Source organism: Uranotaenia lowii, chromosome 3, assembly GCF_029784155.1.
Source record: "Uranotaenia lowii strain MFRU-FL chromosome 3, ASM2978415v1, whole genome shotgun sequence".
Taxonomy (NCBI): domain Eukaryota; kingdom Metazoa; phylum Arthropoda; class Insecta; order Diptera; family Culicidae; genus Uranotaenia; species Uranotaenia lowii.
In genome coordinates this window covers 189023604-189049135 of record NC_073693.1, presented here as the reverse complement: position 1 = coordinate 189049135, position 25532 = coordinate 189023604, and the positions used below count along the sequence as shown (strand labels likewise).

General features: G+C 34.8%; 1 protein-coding gene across 1 annotated transcript in view; it reads left to right on the top strand.

Annotated features, from left to right (window-relative positions):
• Positions 1 to 9054: 9054 nt before the first annotated feature.
• Positions 9055 to 25532, top strand: part of LOC129751077 (monocarboxylate transporter 3) — a 66203-nt gene continuing 49725 nt past the window's right edge. The window contains exon 1 of the mRNA XM_055746358.1: positions 9055 to 9881. The gene's annotated coding sequence lies outside the window, so the exon portion shown is untranslated. The remainder of the gene's footprint in view (positions 9882 to 25532) is intronic.

Here is a 25532-nt window from a genome sequence, read left to right as displayed (position 1 = left end):
GCTGACCGTAACGACGGATAACGCAACAAATATGCGAGCTACTATTGACCGCCTCAGGATGACCCAAGAACTGGATTTGAACGATTCCGGTTTGTTTGGCGAGGTCAATGATAACGAGAATGACGATGATGGTGGAAATGAAGTGGAAACCCACGAAGACCCAGATTGAACCCATCCTGAAAGGTGTACGCTGTGCCGAACACACGCTGCAATTAGCAGTAAGTGATACCCTAAAAGAGGCCAATATAAAAGAAAAGCTTACGGAGATACGGAAGATGGTGAAAGTTCTGCGGAAGCAAGAACAATCGATCCTAGAATGGTGGTACGCCCTCAAAAACTCAAAACCAGAATTGTATAAGTTAGATGCGGCTATTCTGGCTATACCATGCACTCAGGTCAGCGTGGAGCGCTCGTTTAGTCAATTGGCCCTAATCCTGACTAAACATCGGACGTTGCTTGGCGAGGAAAATCTACAGAACATTTTGTTTATTCGACTCAACCAGGAACTGCTAAAGAAAGTTGATTTTTGTAAAACCTGAAAAGAAAATTTGACTCATTTTGTTTTTGTATTTACATTTTATTATTTTCAACTACTTACAAAGTAAAAGTAATGAATTCTTAATTGTTCAACAGTTTGAATAAATGATGTTAAATTGAATCCCCCCCCCCCCCCCCCCCCTAAATTTGATTTTAACATGGATATTTTTGTACTTGTTTCTGCAGTTATTGTTTGACTGAAATAAAATAAATGAATTTCGCATTTATCAATTCGAGCAAATAACTATTTTTCTATGAAATCCGAAAAATACACTTGCAATTCAACCTCATGCAATACTGCGTAAAGAATACAGTCAACATCACATAGCATGAATCGTGTTTAAAATAATGCATGATTTTCAGTGTACATTGGATTCATTACTATTTCATCAAGTTTTCCTATATTACGACAACGCTGTTGTCTGAACCTAGCACTATGCTGTTGGAGGATGACAGAAAATGAATTTGGTGAACAAGCGAGTATTTTTAGTAAAACCAGTGATTTATAGTTTTTTTTTAAATCAGTTAAGCACCACGGTTTTTTAAACACGTTTAATGACATGTTTCTTATGCTGAGTGAGAAGAATTGAATGAATGAATAGAAGGCCAGAGAAAATAATTAGCGCTAAGTTGTTATTTAAATTAAAAGTCGATTCAGGATCATGGCTCTTTATTGTCATTACTGATAAATATTTACAATGACACCAAGTGAAAGACGTTTTTTTATGAGTGAACTTAAAACTATGTTGGATAATCAGATTAAAATACGCTACGATTGCTTCTCGGACAACTGTATATCGTTAGAACCCTTCAATCAAATATCTAAGACAGCACAAAAATATAATAAAAACTTCGCACTAGATAGCGAGCAGCTTTCGTTTATATGGGGCTGGTTGTAAACTATCTTGAAATGCATTAGGGCTTTTTGAAATCTCATATTTCCAAAAAAGCTGAGTATTTTGAAAATATTTTCGTTTTTCTGATTCATCTCACACTATAAAATTCTCTTTACTATCAGCTGCAGGGCAGCGGCATCTGTTGGATGTCACCGTCAGATGCATTGATTGTTTGCCATGCGCCACACGACATCGACCTTTTGGTTTAACCAGTTTGACGAGCAAGCCGTGGCTTTAAACGCAGCGCCGCGAACAGAATCAAATTTTCTACTAAACGAGAAAAGTAGGGTAAAACTGTACAAGACGCACCAGCGGGGTCAGATGGCCGATGCCATTATTTCTCAAATATACACTAAACAACGGCTTCGAATTGTGTTTTTCTTCATTTATATTGCAGCAAACAAGCTTTTTCATCATTCAATTGATGAAAAGTTCACAAAAACTACTTCAGCTCTTAGAAACAGAAGAATTAATGGAATCAGCGTGAAACTTGTTATTTTTTATAAGTAACAAATAAGGTTTTATGGTAAAACAGCCTGCGCAATCTGATAAAACTACAGCTTATCGTTTATCCACTCATGTGCACTTTCGGAAGACTATAAAATTTTTGTTGTATTTTATTAACTTCCTACAAAATTTTATCAAAAATCGTTCATACGGAAACTGGGGCAGAATGCCCACAAGACCACGTGTTTTACGCTCACATTTGGAATGCTGTTAACTTTTGAGAAAACCCGAATATCAAAACAAAATGCCATTCTTATTATTTGCTGACTCCCAAATTACGATAACAATGCATAATTATAACAAATTTCGTCCTTGTTTGAGTTAAAACGGTGCACCAATTTCGACTCGAAAAAATTATCGGCCGCCATGTTTGCCGCGATATCACTATATCAGTCTAAAAAATTGAATTTCATTGCCTACTTTAAGGCGTTTTATAAATAAGGGTATTAAAAAGTGTATTTTGAAAAGCGCAATTTTCGTAGAGTTTAGCAATACTTAATGATTTTTAGCCAAAGAATAGTTAGTTTACAAAAATACGATGAACATGTAATCAAACATTTGATGTTTCAATAATTACATTCCGTATAATCGTTGTTCCATTTCTTACCACCCTTCATGTTTGGTGCGTTCTGTCCACTAGCTTTGGCGTTCTACCCCGCGGTTTGTTTTCTGGCTGTTTTAGTTTTTTTCAAAAATACAGTCAAAATCGTGTTTTCATCATACTTTTTCTCTACGATAATACGTAAATCTGATCCCTGAATCGTCATCAACTTTCAACTTGGTTCTTAAATGATTGGTATCGCTGTAAAAAGCAAATTATGCTTAACTGGTGCGTCTTGTACAGTTTTCCCCTACACGAGACGTCTCGCGAGAAAATGCGCACGAGCTGTCGCATGTACATGTATCTCATGTACCTCGCACAACGTAACAAGGGACGAGCAACCGATTTTCGCATCGCAACAGAAATCCTAATGCCTTAATACACGTCTCACTCGGCTAATTTTTTTCTCGTCCGTACACGGTACGCAGCTCGTCGCGGCTGGGAGAGAAAAGAGAACAAAGGCGCAATGCTCACTGTCTCTTGTGTGTGCTCGCGAGATTTCAGAAAGTTTGCTCTAGAATTAATATAAGGTTTTCAGAACAGCTTTCAAACGAAAAAAAGAGAAGAGAGAGAGAAAAGGAGAGTCAATTGACGGGATTAGATTGGTGAATGATAATGATTCTCTGATCCAAATTTGAAGAGGATACCCAAGCAACCAAAAGTCTCGTTAAAAAGGTCGAACACAGCTTAATCAGCATAATCAATGTGCTAAAATTCCTTTTATTCAGCCCGAAATTTAAGTTCTTATTGAAACTTTGAAGTTCCAAGACAGATTTGAACGGCCTTCTAATCAGCCCACAAGTAAACGCTTAATCAGCGAAAACAAAAAAAAATAATTTTCCTCTCCTCTCTTACTTTGGTCACCACCAAGCCCATGTGGTGCTGCCGGTTTCTCGGCATCCATCTTTATTCCTCCCATCACCTCCCTCAATTGATCTTACTTAATTGCTTTGTTTTTAACTTTGTTCGATACACGCCAGCACGCACGCCAGTTCTGCTACACAATTATTTGATTTGCTTTACTCAAGCAATCAAACAACCTAATCGAAAAAATTAGTACTGGTACCAGATTTGAACCCGATTCTCCGAGATGATAGCCGAAAACGCTGCCACGACGCCACGCCTAGATGTTGCCTTACCGGCAGCTAAAATTCGAAGTGGTTCTAGCTTCCTAGAATACCCGCAAAGGCAGCCAGCGGCCAGCAGCAAAGACGCATGTTGATTATTACTAAGAATCATTACGAAACGGCATATAAATCAATCATCCGTTAAAATAACATCGGTTTAAAAAAAAATTAAATTCCATGTTTATAACTGTTCAGCATAAAATTATACAAATTCTGGATTTTATCTTGATATATAAATAATGAATTGCTTCAACTGACTGTCAATGTGTGATAAATTCGTGGTTAGTAAATACAGTTGTACGAAATTTTATAAAGTCAAAGTATTTACTCTTTTTTTTGTTCTGAGTTGAAGTTACAATATAAATTATACATTTCAACAATTTCCAAGCTCCAAAAAATGATTTATTTATTATATGCCCTTTTGTGATGTTCGTTCACATTACATATTCATGAAATGGTGGACATGTCTCAAAGAAGGCTATATGAGGAACATTTTGGAACTTCGAGTCCATAGAAGGCTATTTGAGACCCAATTTGTAACTTTTATTCTGAATGATGCGATTGACATGTCACAGAAAAGGCTATTTGAGGAACTTCTTGGAACTTGAAGTTATCAGAAGGCTATTCGAGACCTAATTTGTAACTTTTATACCGTGTGGATGCTATTGACATGTCACAACATAGGGTAATTGAGAAACTTCTTGGAGCTTGAAGTTCGCTGGAGGTTTTTTGAGGAACTTCTTTAAACTTGAAGTCCACAGAAGGCTATTTGAGACCTAATTTGTAAATTTTATACTGTATGGATGCGATTGACACAAAAAAGGCTATTTGAGGAACTTTTTGGAACTTCAAGTCCATAGAAGGCTATTTGAGGAAACTTTTGTAACTTTCATGCTCACATTCGAGAAATTCGGTACCAATTCCCTTTGAAACCTTTGTTCAGCGAAATTCGAACTTTGGAGGAACGAGTTTAAGTACATATGAGACTTTTGGTTGCTTGGGTAGGTCACGGTGTACAATATAATAAGGTGATATCTTCCCGATAATGTCGTCATTACTATCCATCTAGTGATCCTCGGTGTATGCAGCATTATCTTACACGCGCAAAACTTTTTGCTTGGCTCGCTATTCGAAGATAGTAATGACGTCACTTGTTTACATTGAAACGTTTTGTAAACGGCACTTTCAAAGAAGAGTTACCACAGTCCCGAATCCTACTCCGCCGCCTAACGCCACAAGCAAACAGATTCAGGCCGGCTTCATAGAGGGGCGGTCTACGACGGACTTAACCTCCACACTACGGCAAATCCTCCAAAAATGCCGTGAACACCAAGTCTCTACGCATCATCTACTTATCGACTTAATTAATCGACCGTGACTAGCTATATAAAATCATGGACGAGAACGGCTTCTCCAGGAAGCTGACCAGACTGACCCCGAAAAATACTTATGGAAAATCTAAAGAACTTATCAGAAAAACTTTTTTTATTCTAAAAATACACAAGCATTCAAATTATGAAAAAATATGCATTTTAATGCAACGAACCATATTTAACTTTTCAAAACAGCTATAATTTTTAGGGATTTGAAATCAAAATTTAGCGATACTTTTGATTTGTGTGACTTTTTTCTTGGGCGATTTAAAAAAAATGACTTTCCATCACAGAAATATTAACTAGGTTAGACCATTTATCAACATAGACAGAAGAAAATATTATTTACGTTGTTTGCTTTCAACAAAGAGGGACGACGATGAAAAAAATCCTATCCAGATCCGAAAATAATTCCGACGAGACTTGAAAAATCAATCTTTAATCTGAAGCCCTTTACAAACGAATCGCATAGCTGTCGACGAAGAAATTAATAATTTGGATTCCCATTCTATATAATACTGCTGAAGAATGGATTGTAGAGGCAAAGGATGAACCACTAGCTCGCGCGACTCTACGGCGAACCTAGTATCCAGAAGGTGGTGAAGGCTGGCCGGATACGCTGGGTAGGACATGTTGCGAAAATGCCGGACAACTGTCCTGCAAAACAGGTGCTCGGTATGAATCCAGTAGGAACGAGGCGAGCAGGGGCGCAACGAGCGAGGTGGTTAGACCAAGTGGAGTGATATCTGGCAAATGTTAGATGTCCGAGAAATTGGAGAGCGGTTGCCATAGACTAAGCTTGCCAGATTGCCCGGTTTTATCCGGGTTTGCCCGGATATTCGATGCAAAATTTCGAGAAAGTCCGGTCCGGCCCGGTTGCCCGGATATCGTGAAAAAAGTCCGGATATTGCCCGGATTTTTTCACAATTTTCACCAAGAAACCAAAAAAATCAAAATTTTTGAGTAAATTTCAGCAAAATCGATTGACAGTATGGAAATTTTCAACGGTTGTTTCAAATAATTTCGCTGATTTACTTTTATAAACCTTTAAATATTTAATTGTTCCAAAAAGTTTTTGGAAGTTTGCAATTACATTAATAAAATATTAATTTAATTTTTTTTTGCATTTTTTCTTTGCTTTTATATATAATTGGCGATTTGCAGCAAAACTTTTTGACATGCAGTGCCAACTATCTTTCACATTCGGAACTAACAAAAGGGTGATGATAGCTGCTTTTTAACATGGCGATGAATATGAAAATGTTTTAAAATTAAGTTTTTTGCAGAAAGTGTTTAATTTCGGACAGTAACAATTACTAAGTTGGGTTAGAAAATCACCTTTCTACTAATTTTAATGATTTTCGCAAAAGCGAATACAATTTTTATGGTTTTCTTCTGATAAAAACTTATTTAAAAAAAATTGAATCACCAATTCTAAAGCTGGAAGAAAACTAAAATTGAAGGAAATGTATCAAAAAAATCTGGTAGGCATATTCTAAAACCGAAATTTGCTTCCAAGATATGTAGTTAATAAATTTTTAGATAGTAGTTTAATTGTTTTATTCATTAAACTTTTTATCGATATCAGTTTTCTAAGTTGAACGACTAATCGTTTATTTCTGGGGAGAGAATTTTCTATGGTTCCCTTCAAATAGGAAATTTTCTTTGAAACTCCTGTCCGAAACTATTTGTTCTTGTAAAATGGCTAAATATCTAAATATTCAGACGCAAATTCTTTGGATATTCAATCAATATTTATTTCAAATATCGATCAGAAATGAAGTTTTTTAACATGCATTTTTGGTCTAATTGAATAACTTCCGTTACATGGAAAGCCATCAGTTGATCGTTGAAAGCACCTTCGTTCGAACCAAATCTTCCCGTTTTTTTTATCTGACATTGCTCATATCGCACTGGGGTTTTTCTGATCCTCAAAGATTGGTAACATTGATATGCTTCAGCTCCTGGAGTTGGAATACTAGGTGATTTGTGGAATCACTGACGAAATTTCCCAACTAAGTACATTTGTATCCGAAAAAATGATTGATTCCGAGTTCTGGATCTGGGTTCCTCTACAAGATGTTCCGAAGTAGCTGGATAAACACCTTGGCCCTCCAGATTTCGAAGAGAGTCTATTTTGATGGATTTGGTTTCAGCGTAACGTTAACTCCGAATAGTTCTTTCGCGCTGTTGCATGTTAGCAAAACACAGCTTTTCCGCAAAACTAAAAAGTAATATACATTGAGCCATAAACGGGTTTTATAAACATAGTCGATTGTGAAGTTCACTTTTTCTTACCATATTCGCCAATAAAACCTTGAATAATATTCCAATAAACACTGAAATTTTAAAATTTTCCGTTTTGTTTTGGAAAAGTTGTACGCACAATGACATTTTCACCCATAACATCATCATTTTGATCGCAGCGCCTTCTGAGTGTCGTTTCGAGCTGCAAATCGCCAATAACACCTAAATTTTGGCCGGTTTTTGCCCGGTTTTTGGATTTGAAAAATTGAAATCCATGCCCGGATTTTGCCAGGTTTTTTTGAAAAAAATGCCCGGAATTGCTAGGCCCGGATGGGAGTGGAAAATATTCTGGCAACCTTACCATAGACCGAGTGATTTTTAGAGTGATTATATTCGTCAAGTTAAGTCGTGAGACGAAGTGCTATGAAAATAAGCAATATAAAACTGCCAAATATTCATAACTATTTTTGTTGGTATGCAAGCATGCTGTGTACATAAGCGCAATGGCCTACCTGTTATTTCCATGTACTATGGTAGCAACCTACTTTTTTGTTCCGAGTTTTGCACTAACTTCTGTCATCGCGTTTGTTTATCTATTCTATAAGCCACCAGTTTTTGTACGAGTTTTGCACTGAAAGCTAGCAGTGGCAAATCGTAGAAGTTGACAGCATGTGGGTGAGTGATACATCGACCCGGGTAATGTTTTTTCTTTTGTTTATTTTGTGTATGTGTATTAGTTGGCTGAAAATGATGCAAGTACCACAAAAACAGTAAACAATTGATGTCAACTTAAGATGGAAGTGTTGTTAAAATTCATTTTGTTGCAATTTTTGTGTAAAAAAATGGCAAGGCACAAAAGCGGTTTAGTGCAGTCTTGTCGGATTCGAAGCTCACGAAGTCTATAATAAAGAGGGTACCTACAGATCATCGGTGACAAAAACATTTGGTAAAAAAATCTTTTTTTTAAATAAAGCTCACTTTTATGGCTTTGCTACGATGTATCTCATTTCTCTCTGACCCGATTTTAGAAACACAAATTTAAAAATTGAATTCAGTAATTTAATAATAATTACTTTCATAGAACATACTTGGTTTCTCGAAATTCTCTGTTTCTCAGTAAAGTGGAATGAAACTAAACACATTTTTCTGTACGCTTCGAACGGCGGCGTGAAAATGTTAAACAATATAGGTTATTATTTCCTTTTTTTCGATTGACGATATCCTCTAATCGTACCAATTTTCTATCCAAGGTCCACCCTAGTGCAAGCTTCTGATCTCTGCGCAAACAACCATACGAGTCGATCGACTCGGTTAGGACGCACATCGGCCGCATCAACAGTTTGTGTGAAGTTCACTCCCAATAATAGGGTGTACGATCGCGTTAATCGAACTATCGATATGGTATGAACAAATGTATCCTACCCATTTATCGGCTTTTCTACAGCTGAAAGCGCTAAGGAGGAGTAAAAAAACAAGCTATCAATGGCTCAGCCTGAAGGCACGTTTCCCGTGCGTCGGAGGTTTTTCACTGTGCTTCTGCCGGCGCGCTTGGAATCGAATCCATGCGCGTGTCCCATCGGCGTCGTCGTCGTCGTCGTCTTCATCGTCGTCGCCGCCGCCGCCGTCAATTCGATGTGATGCGCCCCGTGTGAATGTATGCGGTTGGTGGCGCTGATCGGTACATAAGTTAACTTTTTTTCGAAACATTATTTTTAGAATATCTGCGTTCAGAGTCGATGGAGAGTTCAGTTATGCTTTGATAGTCATTCGGAAACGTTGTGTCTTCCGCGAGGTTTTTGGCGCTTGACTTAAGTTTTCGATTCAAGGCGCGCGCGGGTTCGTTTCCATTTCGGTTGTTTCGCTTTTGACGGTTTTTGGTTCGACAGCTTGCTTCTTGGTGGCCGCAAATGCCGGTTTTCCTATATGGTTGGGACAACTTTTACTACGAAATTTGCCTGTTGCAAAATATTTCAACTTTTGGGGGCTGCTAAGTGATAGCGTAGGTTTCTTGTCGATTCAACAAGAAGAGGCCGAAAAAAACCCTCTAGTGTGCGTAAAATTTGGCGATACACGTAAAAGCTTTTCGGTAATAGTGACTGCCGAAAAATAAGTCTGTGTTCAGTTCACCAGCGATAGTCCAGATATACACAACGCGAATTTCGTCACGGGTATTTGGACAGCTTTTAGGCAGTAATTTATACATTTTGCACACCAAAGAAATGGATTAAATTTCTAAGCTTTGGTGGTGCGTCTGGACGAAGAACCGGATTCTATGCATGTTTCCTGTGTACGAAAGCGGTGTGAGCAGTGATAAATTTGCATATTTTGAATTGGCGCTCGAAAAGCTACTGAAATCAGAAACCACAACATTATCGCCGAAAAAACGTGTCATTCGAGTATAGTGACGTGTTAAGTTTCAGAAGGAATACTCCGATCTTTTTTCAACCGAACAACGTTTTACTCTACGCACATGTGGGCTTAACAGCGAACGGGCGTCATTCAACAAGAGGATTCATTCATAAATTCCACCGAATTCCTATCCAGCGATAATCCAACTGGGTGCGTGCGAGGTTAACAAAAGTGAAAAAAAGAGGTAAATATGCGTAAACTACTGACCACGCTATGCTGACATGCGCTACAGCATTTCATTGAATTCGGCAGCTTTTTTCGTTCATCTTATATGGAACCAGCAATAAGTTCAACAAAAACTATGAAGTAGGTACTTGGAACAATCGGTAAAGATTGGCTCATAAAAGCTTTTTTGAGAAGCAATAAAGTAATAAATCATCCATCTCACTGGCCAAGAGTGAGCTCTCATTCATTGCTTGTACTATGCCATGTGGGCAAACATCTCGCTTGGTGGGATGGCTCGATAATGCCGACAAACATGTGAAAATTGGATAAACGTGATATGATCTGTTGCCCTTTCCGTATTTGAAAACGGATGAACTATTAATTAATAACAGGTTAATTAGTTTAGTAGCTCTCGGTTTAATTGAAATTTTCTTAGCAGGGAAAAATATCTATAGACGTTACATTAAGAAAATAGATAATATTGTTTTCATCTTTTTAATCTACACAAATTCGATAGATTTTGTTAAAAAAAAGATGTATAAAAGTACAATTGAATACATCTTTTTTGCTAAAGTTATCGAATTTAGATTCAGGGGTATTTAGAATCTTTAATTTTTTCGACAGTTTTTAGCAAAATTCCGGTAAAATTTGGGAGCCATTATTGTTAAAAATTAATTGAAATGAATATTTTCTTTTGATCAATCATATTTGTATCAATTATTTGATCAGTTTCAGTCTATTGTACTGTTCTAGAATGTTTTGTCACAATTCAAAGCTTTTTTTATTTAATTATTTGCCAAGTTTCAACGTATACTTAGTTAGGCAGTAGAATTTACAAACCACATTTTTTTGGGTACGACATGTACCGATTGTTTTTTCGTACGAACGATAATATTAATTACCGTTATCCGGGGTAATATTGATCACTTTTTTCAATATATTTCGATTATTTTTTCTGTTAAGGGGAATGTGGCATGTTTTATATTTTTTAAACCAGTACTGGAATCCTATGAACGTAAAACATGGATGCAGAAATTTATTAGACCTCTTTAAATTTGATTTAAAAATCGTTCTCGACTCTGTTCAGAATTTAATGCTTTGGGGTGACATTGATCAGTCTCTATTCTGACGGTTTTAACGAGTTTTCTTGATCATAATGGATACAAAACACCTTAATAATATTTACAAGTACTAGTTTATCAATTTAACCTTGATTTTCAACATTTTATTTTAAAAATATTCATAATCGAAAAAATAACTTTGATGCTGCCTACATTTAGGGGCAAAAATAATTAAAATTGCTGAATAGTTTTGGCTTCAAAATACAAATGAAATCTTAACTTCACACATTCCCCTAGGCCCTTCCATTATTTTTATTCTCATTTTTACTTCAAAGTTAACGATTTGATAGGGTTCCTATCCATGTGTCCAACATGGGCTTGCTCTTGGAAAATGTCAGTTTTTATAAATATATAAAAATATCATAAAATGACTATAAAAATAGCACTATTACTGTTCATATACAAAGAAAAAAAGTTGTTCTTTCACATTAAACAACCGGTTTGCTTCTAAAAGCTTTTTGGAATCATCAGGAGAGCTGTTTGTTTGCGAGACTTGAAAAATAGATATTTTAAGATTTTGTAATTTCTAACAGCAAAAAATTTCAAATACAAACCAAATTTTGTCTATTTGATACTCAATTAATAGGCTTTCAAACGTAGGAAACAGTTTTCAAGAATTCAAACTGTAGACTGAGTTATTGATGATCATGTAGAAAAGTTTATTGTTGGTCAAATTCACCCCGGTGATCAAAGTTACCCCGTTTTACGGTACTTTGATAGATAATAACACAACATGTAATCTAAATTAAAAAAAAAAACTAGTGGATACATTAATCATAAATGGCTTCCCAACATTTGAAATTGAAAAGCGGGAAGTTGAGGAATCTAAAAAAAACACTGGAAGTTAGTTGCTTTTTTTCGGGATTTACAGTATTTAAAGCTTATTCATCTCCGACGTTTCCTGCTTTTGTGGGACGGATGACAACCCTAACTTATCCTACAACGCCAAAAATGTTTCCAAAGGACACATTCAAATAACGCAATTTTTCTGAAAGCTATGTTACTGACAAGACGATTAGAAATTTTCTTTAAAAAACTTTTCCTGGCTGAATCATTCGAGAGATTGTAGTGTTTGACGTTAAGCTGACAAACCGCACAAAACATGATAAAATACTGCATTTCATAAAGAATTTTTTTAGTGCACCCATATTTTATTTAAAAAAAACATTATTTGTGTCCTTTTTATTTTTGTACCAAACAATTAAGAAAGTTACTTTTGTGCATATTTATTACTGTTTGGGAATCATTGCATACTTAAAGACTAGAGATGTACCGAATATTCGGTCGGCCGAATATTCGGCGCCGAATACCGCCAAAAAGCAGTTAAGCCAAATATTCGGCTCACCGAATAGTTGAGCTAGGTATTCGGCCGAATAGGCCGAATATTTATTTTTTTCGAATTTATACAAAAACAGACTTCTCGAATTTGTCAACTGATGTTGGATAATTTATAAAATATTCAAAAGTTTTGTTAAAAACCTTCAAAATCATCAAAAACTTATGGTTTCAGTGAAACATTCAAGATGTATCCGTGTAATTTTCACTGTAGATAGCTTTATACTTTGATTTAAGTTTATTCCACATTTACTTGATTTATCCAGGCTTGCCCATAAACCAAATATAGAATTCGAAAAAGTTAAATCTGACCGGGTTGGCCACATATTTTTTTAAATTTTCCGCATTTTACCCGGGTTTATTCAGATTTTTTTGTTAAATTAAATTTAAAAAATCAAATGTCGCTTTGAAATTTTTTACATTTTCTGTTATTAAACAATTTCTTAGAATAAATTTATTCGTTAGATTCGATTTGAACACTGCTGTTGTAATGCTATGAAAAATTTAAATTTCAAGTAATTTTATTTCTTTTTCCTCTTGTATGTTTGAGAATAATTAGTGATAAGAATAAGGTTTAGCAATTGCTTCGGTAGCTTTTACTTTGCTCGAAATCAAGCAAAGCAAAAGCCCAAAGCATTTGCTTAGTTTGGTATGAATAAACATTTGCTTAGCAGATGTGTACTAAAGTCTTAGAACATAGCTTTTGCTTCGAAAAAAAGAGCTATCCAACCAGCAGGATCTGAAGTTTTCTAAAGTAAAATGAAAGAAGACGATCAAAAAATTGAAAAGTACGGCTAAAATAGCCATGAAATCGACGGTGCGGGTGGTGGGTGTAAGAACGATCGGAAAATTTTAAGTCAATGCATGCTCGGATGTTGATGTTTAAAGAAAATTGAATATTGTCAAACATGGCCTAGCTTTAACATTTATCATAAGCTCTCCCACACGTTTTCGGATCGGGATACTCCGATATATATAAAAATAATAGGCAATAGGCGCGCATCTCAACTAAGACAATTTTTTTAAATCTTAGAATTTAAAAAAAAAACATATAAATTTGGGAGATCTAAATTATGTTTTAAATTATTACAATTTTCTTCCAACTTCAAGCCGATTGGGAATTCTTCCACTGTTGCTGGAATTTTTTAATTTGAAATATTTACTAATTGATTTGTTTTGTTTCATCCTAGACGAATCATTTCATACGACAGGAATATGAAAAAAGTTGGGTTATCACTTCGACTATTCTTTATCTATGTTAAAAATGCCTTTTTCAATTGTATTGAAGTGTAATATTGCTAATTTTATAAATTCATGACGTTGTTGAAGAATTTGTTTATTGGAAAAATCTGCTACCAAGCATGCTTAGAAAATATAGCAATTGCTAGGAGATTTCTCGAGCGGTTGCTTCAGATTTGGGCTTTATTCATACCAAACTAGCTTGTTCTAAAAGTAAAAGCTCCTGACTAAGAAAACAGCTGTCAGAAAAAACTTTATTCATATCAACCGAAGCAATAGCTTTCTGCGACTGCTCGAATGCTCGATTTAGTTTAGCAAAAGCAATTGCTAGCGTTTTTTCATACCACCTAATGTCAAGTTTTTATTCAGATTTTCGCTGTTTTCTACAAGTTTTTCAAAAAATCGTTCATACCCAGAAGTGTAGATAAGTGTCGTAGAGAGTATTGTACGCTTGAGGTCAGAGATCACCGTTCTTTTTGTCAACTATTTCGATGACATCTAGCAAAAACTAGACATTCATATTTTTCGATATAAAAAAGCAATTTCAAATAGCTTAACACCTGTTTTGACATGTTTTGTCCCAGATTTCACTGGAATCCCATATCTTTTGTTATTAACGTCCTAGAACCTGATGTTTTTCTAGCTTATGGTGACTATTTAAAAATGAAATAGACCTCCACTTAAAAAAAGATCTGATATATCTGGTAGGAAATAATCGACTTAAAACATGAGGGGCATTAAGATGGCAGAAATAGAAGATTTCTATTAGAAATGACAGTAGAAATAGAAGTATTTCTATTGAAAACTCAACAGAATATTCAACCGAATATTCGGCCGAATAGTTGAAAAGGTCAATATTCGGTATTCGGCCGTTCGCCGAATAACTATTCGGTACATCTCTTTTAAAGACGCTTATCGTGCTCACTGTGTATTACGACACAAAAATGCCTCTATAAAAACAAGTTATTTAAGTAAGTAGTTGTAAGTTGGAGATTTTTTTTTTATTATCTGACAATTTGCGCCGGGGGTTTTCAGATTTTCCCCAAAATTGAAAATTTGGTTCATTTTTGCGACTTAAAAACACATGTTTTTTTCAGATTTCTAACATTTTTATTTTTTGAGTTAGCTTCGGTTAGATTTTTTTGTCAATAAAAAATAACCAATTTTCAAAGCTACATAGCTCTGTTATTTTTCAACGGAAATTATAAAATAGCACATCAAAATGCATTGAAATTTTATCAGCTTTCCAAATAAAATAGTTAAAAAAAAAAAATAAAGACCTTCAATATGAAAAGTTGTAAATAAACTTTAAATGGCGTCTAAAAGTACCGTCTGCACCACCGAATATTTTGCAAAAAATACCATTGAATAGTTTAATTTATGATGCAACTTTCATCTGAAGACGCCAAAGTGGGCCATCAACTCCTCGAAGAGTTATGAAAGCAATAATGACGATAAATCTCTTTTTTTGCGACGAAAACAAACAATGGTCGAACAACTGCACTCACATATGGAGATAGCGCGCACTTCTAACAACATGGAAACAAAAGAACTTGCCAAAGCAGGTAAAAACACTGCTTTTTCGTGCTTTGTATAGTGTTTGCCGCATGACTGACTTTAAATTTTAACCAAAATTTTTAGTATCGTATTGTTAATGTGATATAACAAATAATGGAAATGTTGCTTTTACAACCTGGTCATATGCTATATAACTTATTAACTTTTCGATCAAAGATCATTGTGAAGCATAATCAATGCCAATAGTAGAAGGTTCAGTCCTTGTGTTTGGGATCACAAAAATGTTATTAAAAAATGAAATATAGACGTGCTTTACATAGTTTTTATATCGGGAGCTAAGCACTGGACACCAAAATCCTTTCCCATTGATCAAAAACAAAGAGTGTGGCACAAATGTAGAAATAATCGAAGAGCTCAGTATGGCCAGCCCAGGCTTTAAAAAGCATCGTTCCCATTGTAGGTAATATGACATTGAAAATATGATACTTTTACCGTATTCGTTTTCTCCATTCGCCCAGTTTTTAGGTTTACCATACTAGAACGAACATAATTCGTCGTCAGTGTTTTGCTACCTTGATCGCTCACAAACGAATCTTCAGTGTTCCACCGTCCATTTTAAATCAAATCTGGAGATTTACGGATGCAAAACTGAGCGCATAAACTTCTAAAAATGACAGCAAAACTTGTTGTGACCTGGTGCAAAACTGGGTATAAACAAATACGTTATTAGATTTTTTTGATATAACATGAAGTCAGTTTAGTTGCAACACTCTACCGCCCCTACTTTCATAACAGTCCCATATGCAAAAACAAACAAGCGAGAAAATCAGCTTTTTCTGTTTTGGAATACATTCTTAAATTGGGATCACCACTCTTGGCATAAACGAAAATCATTTCTAGGTTGTCATAATAAATTTAAGACCTGAAATTTTAGGAATTGGGTAATTGGTAAGGTCGAGAGCACCATTTTTATTCATAACAGTCCCATACAGAATATTTTTTCTCACGAAGCTACTTTATAAGACTTAAATTTGATCATTTTTGAACTTCTAAATGCAATTTTCAGAAAAAGGAACATACTTTTGGAAAAATATCGTAAATTCCACATTGTAAGTTGAATCTTTTTACGATGTTTGATTGCATCCGATAGTTTTTCGCTCAGGAAGTCATTTCTAAGGAAGTCAGACCTGCCTTCGAAAACTCGTGTGCATCATTCGACATCAAGTGAGTAAAATTTTTTTAAATGATTCAAAGCAATAAATCAAAGACTATTTCGCCGAAAGAAGCATTGAAAAGTAACCAAATCCGTAGTATTTCACATATGGAACTGTTATTCGGGTATATTTCATATAGGACAGCCACAAACTGATATTTTTTTTCGAAATTTATAGAACAAAACATCTTTTTTAGTGTTTTATTTTGAATCCCTATGTTGACCTAAAATGACGAAAATTCATATGGGACTGTTATGCGAGTAGGGGCAGTCTACAAAGCATAAAAAATAGTGTTTTTACCTGCTTTGAAAAGTTCTTTTGTTTCCATTTTGTTAGAAGTGCGCGCTATCTCCATATGTGAGTGCAGTTGTTCGATCATTGTTTGTTTCCGATGCAAAAAAAGAGATTTGTTGTCATTATTTCTTTCATAACTCTTCAAGGAGTTGATGGTCCACTTTGGTGTCTTCAGATGAAAGCTGCATCATAAATTAAGCTATTCAATGGTATTTTTTGCAAAATATTCGGTGGTGCAGACGGTACTTTTAGACGCCATTTAAAGTTTATTTACAACTTTTCATATTGAAGGTCTTTATTTATTTTTTTTAACTATTTTATTTGGAAAGCTGATAAAATTTCAATGCATTTTGATGTGCTATTTTAAAATTTCCGTTGAAAAATAACAGAGTTATGTAGCTTTGAAAAATGGTTATTTTTTATTGACAATCAGATAATAAAAAAAAAATCCCCAGTTGTATTACTTTGGAAATTATTGTGTAAGATGTGGAACACGAACTTCATAAACTGGAAGAAATAAGTTCGTTTTTATGTAAAAATGTCGTTCAACAAAACAAAGAGTACATTTCGTAAAATTTCAGAAAAAGAAGAGTACCTCCATTTCTCGATCAAAAAAGAGTACATGTACTTTTATTATCATTTCTTTTTATCAAAAAATTTGCATTAATTTTATTGCATACTGAAAGGCTGACATTCGAGAAAATATTGAAATAGATTGCAAAGATCGGATGTTGCTTATCAAGATAGTAGAACAAAAGCAACTTCGTATTGATATCAGGAACTATCAAGCGAAAATGTTGGTAAAACTTAAGGTTGCCAGATTGTCCGGTTTTATCCGGGTTTGCCGGGATGATAAGTACAAAATTTCAAGTCATATGTACAGAAAAAACAAACGCCTCCATTTTTTTGAGCAATTTTTTTTAATAATCATGAAAGGTTTTTTCGAAGCCTTAAGTGCGATTCAAAATCCGTCGATGAGTTTTGAAGAAAATTTCAATTTTTTGGTTGAATAATTTCTGGGTTTTGAGAAAATTTGCTTGAATATTGCTCAGATTTATGGTCGTCACTTTTGAAATCAAATGCCCGGATTGAATGAATGAATGAAATTTCAATGTTGACAAACGCTCGATGCAAAGCAATCATATTCCAGCACATGGAAACGAGATTAACAAGGTGTCTTTTTGATTTGCATTTTGTTGCATGTTACAGGTAACTGAATTGTTATTTATTATTTATTATTAATTATTTATTTTAAAAAATTTGGTGATTGCTCTAAAAATATTTTTACACCAACAGTGTAAAAAGTTTGTAGGTGATATCATTTAGACAAACCGTCATTCTGAGTAAAGTTTTTTACGGCACCGATAAATGTTGAAATATGTACATTTATTGGAGCTTTTTCAAAATTTTGAATGAAAATGGAAAAATTTAAAAAACTAACTTAAGATTTGAGAAATTATGTCATCATCATTTTGTAGTCATTGAAAGATAACTTGATTACATTATTCTTCATAAAGATGAATAAATGAAAAAATAACACAAATTCTTTTGCATTTTCCACCATGCGTGGGTGTGTCAGATGACGACATCATATCTGCACATCTTTTCCAAATAAAACGGACAACGTTAATTTCTTTCCTTGTCATCAAATTACCACCAAGTTGCGGCAGTCTGATGCGCATTATCAAATTGGGTAGATAAATATTTGTTAATAAGATATAGATGGTATCCAAAGTTTATCCTTATTTTTTTTTTTTTTGACGTGGTGCACCCTCGAGCGACATGAAAAGACCATAATTTGATAGATAAATACCACACTGTATTCGTGGAAGCGGAATTTTTGTCCACTAGTTTTTATCACCAACGGATACCTGACAGCTGCGAGTGATAAGATTATTGCTGAAAAAAATACAACCCACACGTGCTGAGCTGGCTGGAGGTATCTGTGTGTGGCACCCGAAATTCCACAGTAGTGCCTATGAACTTCCTAACTGACGCAACTTATCACGAGGCGAAAGATATCTTCATATGCGGATATGAATGATTTCCGCCATCCATTCCGGTGTAGCTGAGAACCATTCTAATGGTATCACGCGAATCTTTCGTCACGAAGAGTCTAATATACACATTTCAGCGTGAATAACTACAGGTTGGAGGGAACTTTCAATTCACCAAAGACGACGAACCGTTTCGTGTTTGCCATCATATTCAAAAAAAAAATTGCTCCAACACTCCACTCACATGAGGTGGTGCCATTTATGGTCAATCAACCGTAGAGAGTCTGCAGGTCACACCGACAAACGAGCAAATCCTGACCGTGTTTTGGGAGCTGCTTTTAATGGTCGTTCGCGGCGAGTTTTCTCGTATCCGTCCAGTGTCCTTCAACAAGTGTCGAAACTAGATTCAATCACTTTCACTTTAACGGCAACTTTAAGGTTGATCTTTTTTTTGCGTTTGCGTTGCCGAAAAAAAACCTGCACGACAGAAACTGCATTCTTAGATGGGCACGTGATTCAACTTAGCGCTGTAGTGGAATACGAAAAAAAAATTTATTTTGGCACAAACCATTGGAAAAACAAACCAAAATGTTTAGTTCTACAATGCAGTTCAGGTGTGCTATTAATTCTTAAGAAAAATTCTCGAAGGTTCTGAATTCAAATTGTTCAATTCTACACTTTGTTTTAAATTTCGATCTGTACCCGAATATATATTTTCTAGTTTAAAATTAAAAATTTTAACGTATCAGAACGATGTTAAGGTGGATGAGATACTTTTTATTCAGTCCCTATTGACTGAGATTTATCAAAATATACCTATCTTTGTATAATGTAATTTTACGAAATTCAACTCAATTTTTGAACCATAAAAAGACATAGCTTGGATGACCGACCAACTAGGGAATATATTTGAAAAAAATACAACACTTGTTTTGTGAATAGCTCTTAAATGCATAAATGCAAATTGATGAAATTGTCAGAGATAATACACAATAGAGTAAAGTTTACATGCACAAAATTGTGTCCGGACCAGTTATGACCAGTTTAGCACATTGTTCTCCTTATGCAAAACAACAACATCTCTGACTTATCATCACTCCTCCAAAGTTTTGTAATGATAACACGATTCCAAATCCAATCAAAATAAAGATATCAACTTTGTGAGACCTATGGAAGTGGTATGAAAGAAAAACGGTCGAGTTTAGAGGAATTCTTACTTGTATATTTGGCAGTGTTCGGCATCGCTAACTGAGAAATTAGCGCCGCTAGTTAAATCGTTAATTCATTCAAAGTTAGCGATCGCTAATTAAATACGCTAAATGTGCCGAAAAAGTAATCGCTTTAAGCTTAAAGCGCTAATCGCTAATCCCTAACTGTTGAACAACATATTAAAGCTTTTTTTTTCAACTCCCCAAGCAAGAATAAAAAAAGTTTCAAGTATTTAATTTGATAAATTGACCGATTTTTTTACAAGCAGGAAAACATAACTGTCAAAGATGGGAATTTTAGCATATGCTCAATCTGCTGGTATCTTTCTGTGTTCTACAAATAAAAAAGAATATCCGAATTTTTGAACAATTACCAGAGCAAAAAACAGAATGTGGAAGATGGGAGCTATTTTTTTTAATTCTGTTTAATAATTTTCTCGATTTATCGGTTTCGTGCAAAGCCGATAGTATGCAATTTTGTTGCAAACAATCTTTTGTGCAATTCATTACCTTTTTTGCAATATTATCCTCATTTAAAATCTTTAACCTGTTTTCCCCTTTTTTAAACTTGCAGGAACATTGTCAAACGTGAACATTTTTTCAATTTCTTTTTGAACTTAAAATGAATATTACAATGAATTATTAACATCTTAACAATATCAATTCATTTTATGGTGATTTTATCTTATTCTTATACGAATTGATCTGTAAAATCTCTAAAAAACTAAATTGAAAAAAGTAAATATCTCAACCACAAAAGCTGATTAAGGGATGTTAAAAATAGGTTTATATTGTTTAACACCTTTTATTATTATCTTTTTCTGTTGATGTTGCGTGCTAATGGAGGGGAAAATGACACTAAATACATCTTTCCTCTAATTTCAGTACGCATTTCTCCAATAAATCCAATAAAGCAATCAGAATGATGCTCAATGTCACCTTAACTTGATTAATGACAAAAATTTCATTCTATCACTAAATAATTCGAAAGTTAGATACAAATTTTTTTTTGTAGAGAAATGAATCCAACTTAGATGAAATTTCAGGGACTAGATAAGAGAAAATCGATGTTGAAAAACATGCGAAAAATTGCGCCTACCGGGAGACAAGGCGAATTTTTTTCGCATGTTTTTCAACATCGATTTTCTCTTATCTAGTCCCTGAAATTTCATCTAAGTTGGATTCATTTCTCTACAAAAAAAAAAAGTTTCGCTGACTGAATGTTTGAGTCGAGACCCATCTCTGGGTCGCAGTTTAAAAAAAAAGTTAGATACAAATATATGGAAGTCATAACTTAACGGCAAAATTAAACCGCTAACAAAAAAATAGCGGACTAACTAGCGATTAGCGGATTAGCGCTTTTGTGCCGAACACTGATATTTGGCCGTTAATTGTGCAATCCTTGTGTACTACTTACTGATTTGAAGCTTCCACGAATTGCGCCCACTAAAAATCCGTTTTGCAGACCATTTCGATTTATTTTTCAAAAAATCACTAGGTTTAATTGCCATATATTATTTTGTATTTTACCGGTAAACATCTTTATTTACTTTTCAACATGAAGTATAGTCTATTTTTAGTCTATTTATTGGACGAGCCAAACAGAAGAATTGACATATTTCGAACTCTTTCACAGTCGAAATGATTGGATTACGCTTTATTAAAATTTGAAAGATGAATTTACATTCTTTACTTTCGTAGATTCAGTCATCCTCACTTGGATTACATGGACTTTGAACTGTAAATAGCTGATTTCCAGTTGTTTTGTGTGTAAGATTTAAAATGCAGTTTGAGCAAAGGATCTAAAAACATTAGAGCCATAAAATAACATTATCCTCACACAAATCGTTTTATACACCCTTTTCTCCAGAACAAAGTAAGCGGTCTAGATGCAAAATATTAAAAGGAGAAGAATGTTGAAAGCTTTTCACTCACTTCTATAGAGAGAACCATAGGCCTTTGTCAAAAATAGGGGAAATTTTATCTCCATCTCACTCACACATATGAGATACAGTAGAAAGCAAAGGGTGTATAAAACAGTTAGACGATATTTTTACTCCAGCTAGGTTCTATAAACAATTGCGAGCTATTTTTCCATGATAATAAACTCGTATCGATAAAAATATATTTAGAATCGTCCTACGCACCGTTTCGACCATATAGACTTGGAAGATTCCTCGTGAATTTTAATTAGCGATTTCAAAAAGTTGCAAAATTTTCAAACGCGTTTTTCTCGAAAAGTCATAATTGAACATTGACCCTTTTCACGTGTTGATGCTGATATGTCTTATTTGCACCCATAGAAGAGGTTGCAAAAATCCAATGCCTATTTAGCGCATATCTCTGTGCCGATAATGCGCTGAAATGTGCACTGTGCCGAAGACGGTATGTTTGAAAAACCGTAACTGGCATAAGGACTCGGCTCCCAACCAAAATGATGACCACTACATTCAAGCGAAACAAGAAAAACATTTTATGGGATTTCCTTCCTATTGGATAATTCATCCCAGAAACAAGAAAATAAAAATTAAAACCACAGCGCCGTAGTGAGAATCGAACTCATATTATCATTTATATCGTCTTGCCCGTCCGACACTTTAACCAGTGTACTATTCGAGCTTCATGCAGGATGAGGGATATTTGTCATACGGTTTCTGTCACCGATCAATCACACAAAAAACACACAACGGCGGCTTCCCGGCGTTTGGCCTCCTTTCAATGCATTCCTTTGTCTTGCGATGGAAACGGGAAAGGGAACGGGAGTGAAGGAACGGGAAACCCATACGCTCTTTTTTTTAAACTCAAAATTAAGTAGTTTTGGTTCAAAACAGCACTTCGGTGGCTTCCCTCAACTTTGAGTTTGACTGGGCAATAGCAAAACTAAGTTCTGATAGGCATACTCAATACTAAGTTCGGCAGCCGAACTCGGATTTATCCTTTTTTTCGAGGGTAGCTGATTTTCAGGGAATTAAAGGATGATTAAAATTTGTTGTACCCGGATGTTGCTGTTCCGGTACATTGAATTGCAATTACAGAGCGGTGGAAAGTTTTGACATTCCCGGTCAAAGAAAACTTCCGGATGTTACTTCCCACGGGAAGTAAACAACATCCGGAAGTTTCCGGACATTCCAAGCCGCTCACCATATGATGACAATGACGGACAGAATTTTACGCTGACACGGTGAACATGCATTTCATTATGAAGTTCCTTCATAGTCTTCCGGTAATTGTTCCGGAACGACATAATTTTGCGACGTGTTCGTTGGTTGCTGTTCCGGTTCGGACTGAACTCGCTAAGTGTTTTCAGTCCAACAAAGAGAGTTCAATTTTTAGTTCATAAGGTCGAACTCAGCTTTGATCCCTCGCCGAAGGAAAAAAAGGGATCAATTTTGAGTTCGCAGTTCGAACTCCGTTTTGATCCATCGCAATGAGGAAAAAAGGGTACTTAACTTTAAGTTCATAGAATCGAACTATGTTTTGAACCTCGGTCATACTTAATTTTGAGTTAAAAAAAAAGAGCGTGCATTGAATGAGAACTGTTGCTTACTGCCTGCTATCCGCTGTTTCGAAGCTGCGCTGCTGCCATCTGGGGTAGTACGATGTAGCGTGAGCAGCATTCCGGGTGAACGATAAATTTTTGACGACTTGACATTGCTTTGAGTTAAGTTTTCATAAAACCAAATGAAAACTTAAATAAATCCAAAATGAAGGAGTGAAGAAAACACTCCTTTAAAAAATTGGAGTTTGTTTTCAATTAAATTAGAATAAATAAGCCTGGTAGAAGAGTCAATTCTATCTGGTAGCTCCATTCTAAAATAGCCAGTCGGTCAGAAAAAACTAACATGTAAATCAATCATTTCGTCCATTTTCTAAACTTTTAAATTTTTTCCAATTTTCTATATTTTTATATAATATCTTTATATTAAACTTTATGCGCTTCTCGCTGGTCTGTATGCATGAAAGATTTTTTCGTTGTTACTTTAAACTATAATTATTGGATTTGGTTTAGTTGTTACATTTAATAAAAATGTTAGATCCAAAATTTAAATAGTTTCAGTCTAAGACAGTAAAAAATGTTAAATTTTACTTTGAAATTTTGTACGGCTAGTGGTTCTATAAATTTAATTTTCAATAAAATTTCCCAAAAAAATTCAGATCATAAGGTCCGATAAAAGAACAAAACGTGATATAACCACTGAACGATGTCAATTGAATAGCATCAAAGTAAACTTAAATTGTGTAGTAATTCAAGGATTTTTTTTTTCATTACAATCACCATCAAACATCCAAATCCGCCTTCCAGCTTTAAAATTATTGCGCCTTATTGTATGCAGCTGCAGAAGGAAACCTTATAGAAAATAGCAAAAATTTATTTTTTTTCGAATTAAAAATTCTAGCTTACTAATTATTGGGTCCTTCCCAAATTTTGATGGAATGTTAATTGACTTTTCTTTTAACAAACTGAAATTGAAAATGTGCATTTGGCTTAAGTTTTCATTCAAAAATATTTGAAATACTCAGAAGGGTTTTTGGAGTAGTAAAAAATTGACCTGTTTAGATGTCGATTTGCGATGCATCACGGCACTTACACATTTTTTTCTATAGCTCAAAATAATCTCTGAACCTTCTACTAAAAATTTGTATCCATCATTTTTTGAAAATCCTAACCAAATAAGAGAAAATAATGATTTATTACAAGCAAGTATTTCCACCTGTTTGTTTACATTTTTTGCACGCACACGATTTGTCAAAAATTAGCTTCGAAATCGCGAATTACATACACACGCTACATCAGGCATGTCAAACTCGTTTGAGTGTGCGGGCCGCATTAAAAATTTTGTATGACGTAGAGGGCCGCAGCCTAAATCAATTAGAAAACATAACATATTAGTTTAGCGGAGATGAGATACAATAAAATGGAATATAGTTCTAAGTAAACTTGGAATGAAATTTTGCGTTAAATTTACATGTAAGCTTTTAATGTTTAACATTCTTATATTGTAATGCATTTTATCTATTGTCCTGATATCAGGTTGAAGTTTATTTGTCACTGACACTTTCATTATTGATGATAAATTTTTATCAGATAATCTTGAACGATGAGGAGTTTTTTAGCTTTCATTATGGAAAAAACTACACACATAGATAGCTACTTGCAAACTTAGCAAAAATTCTGGCAACAAATTTCCGTAACTCAACGTAGCGTTCAGGCAAGTAGCTGTAAAATTTTGGTACAGCCACTTCAATGTATTTCGCTTTTAATGAAGAATCGCACTGCAGCTTTATCAACTCTAGTTGCAAATTATCAGCAGCATTTTTAGGAGCAAACGAAAATGGAGATACAAACAACGAAAATTCTTGCTTGTATGAATTAAAGTAACGAAAACGGCTTTTGAATGCATCTAGTAACGATTCTAGGTGAAGTACGTATTTACAAAATGATGCCGCCTCATTTGATCTTTTAAGTTATTGACACGTAGAGAAGTTCACATGGTTTTCTTTGGAAATTTGGTTGATCCATAACCGTAACTTCGCTTGAAGGTTTTTTACATCATCACAAGCAGTTATGATATTTTTATCTTTTCCTCGAAGCTTTAAGTTCAAATCTTGCAGGTGTCCAATGAGATCAACGTCAAATGCCAAATCCTGAACCCAGTCGTCTGCTTGAAAATGTTCAACAGGTTCACCTTTCATTTCCAAAAATCATATTCTTTCCTCTCGTAGCGAAAAAAATCTTCTTAATA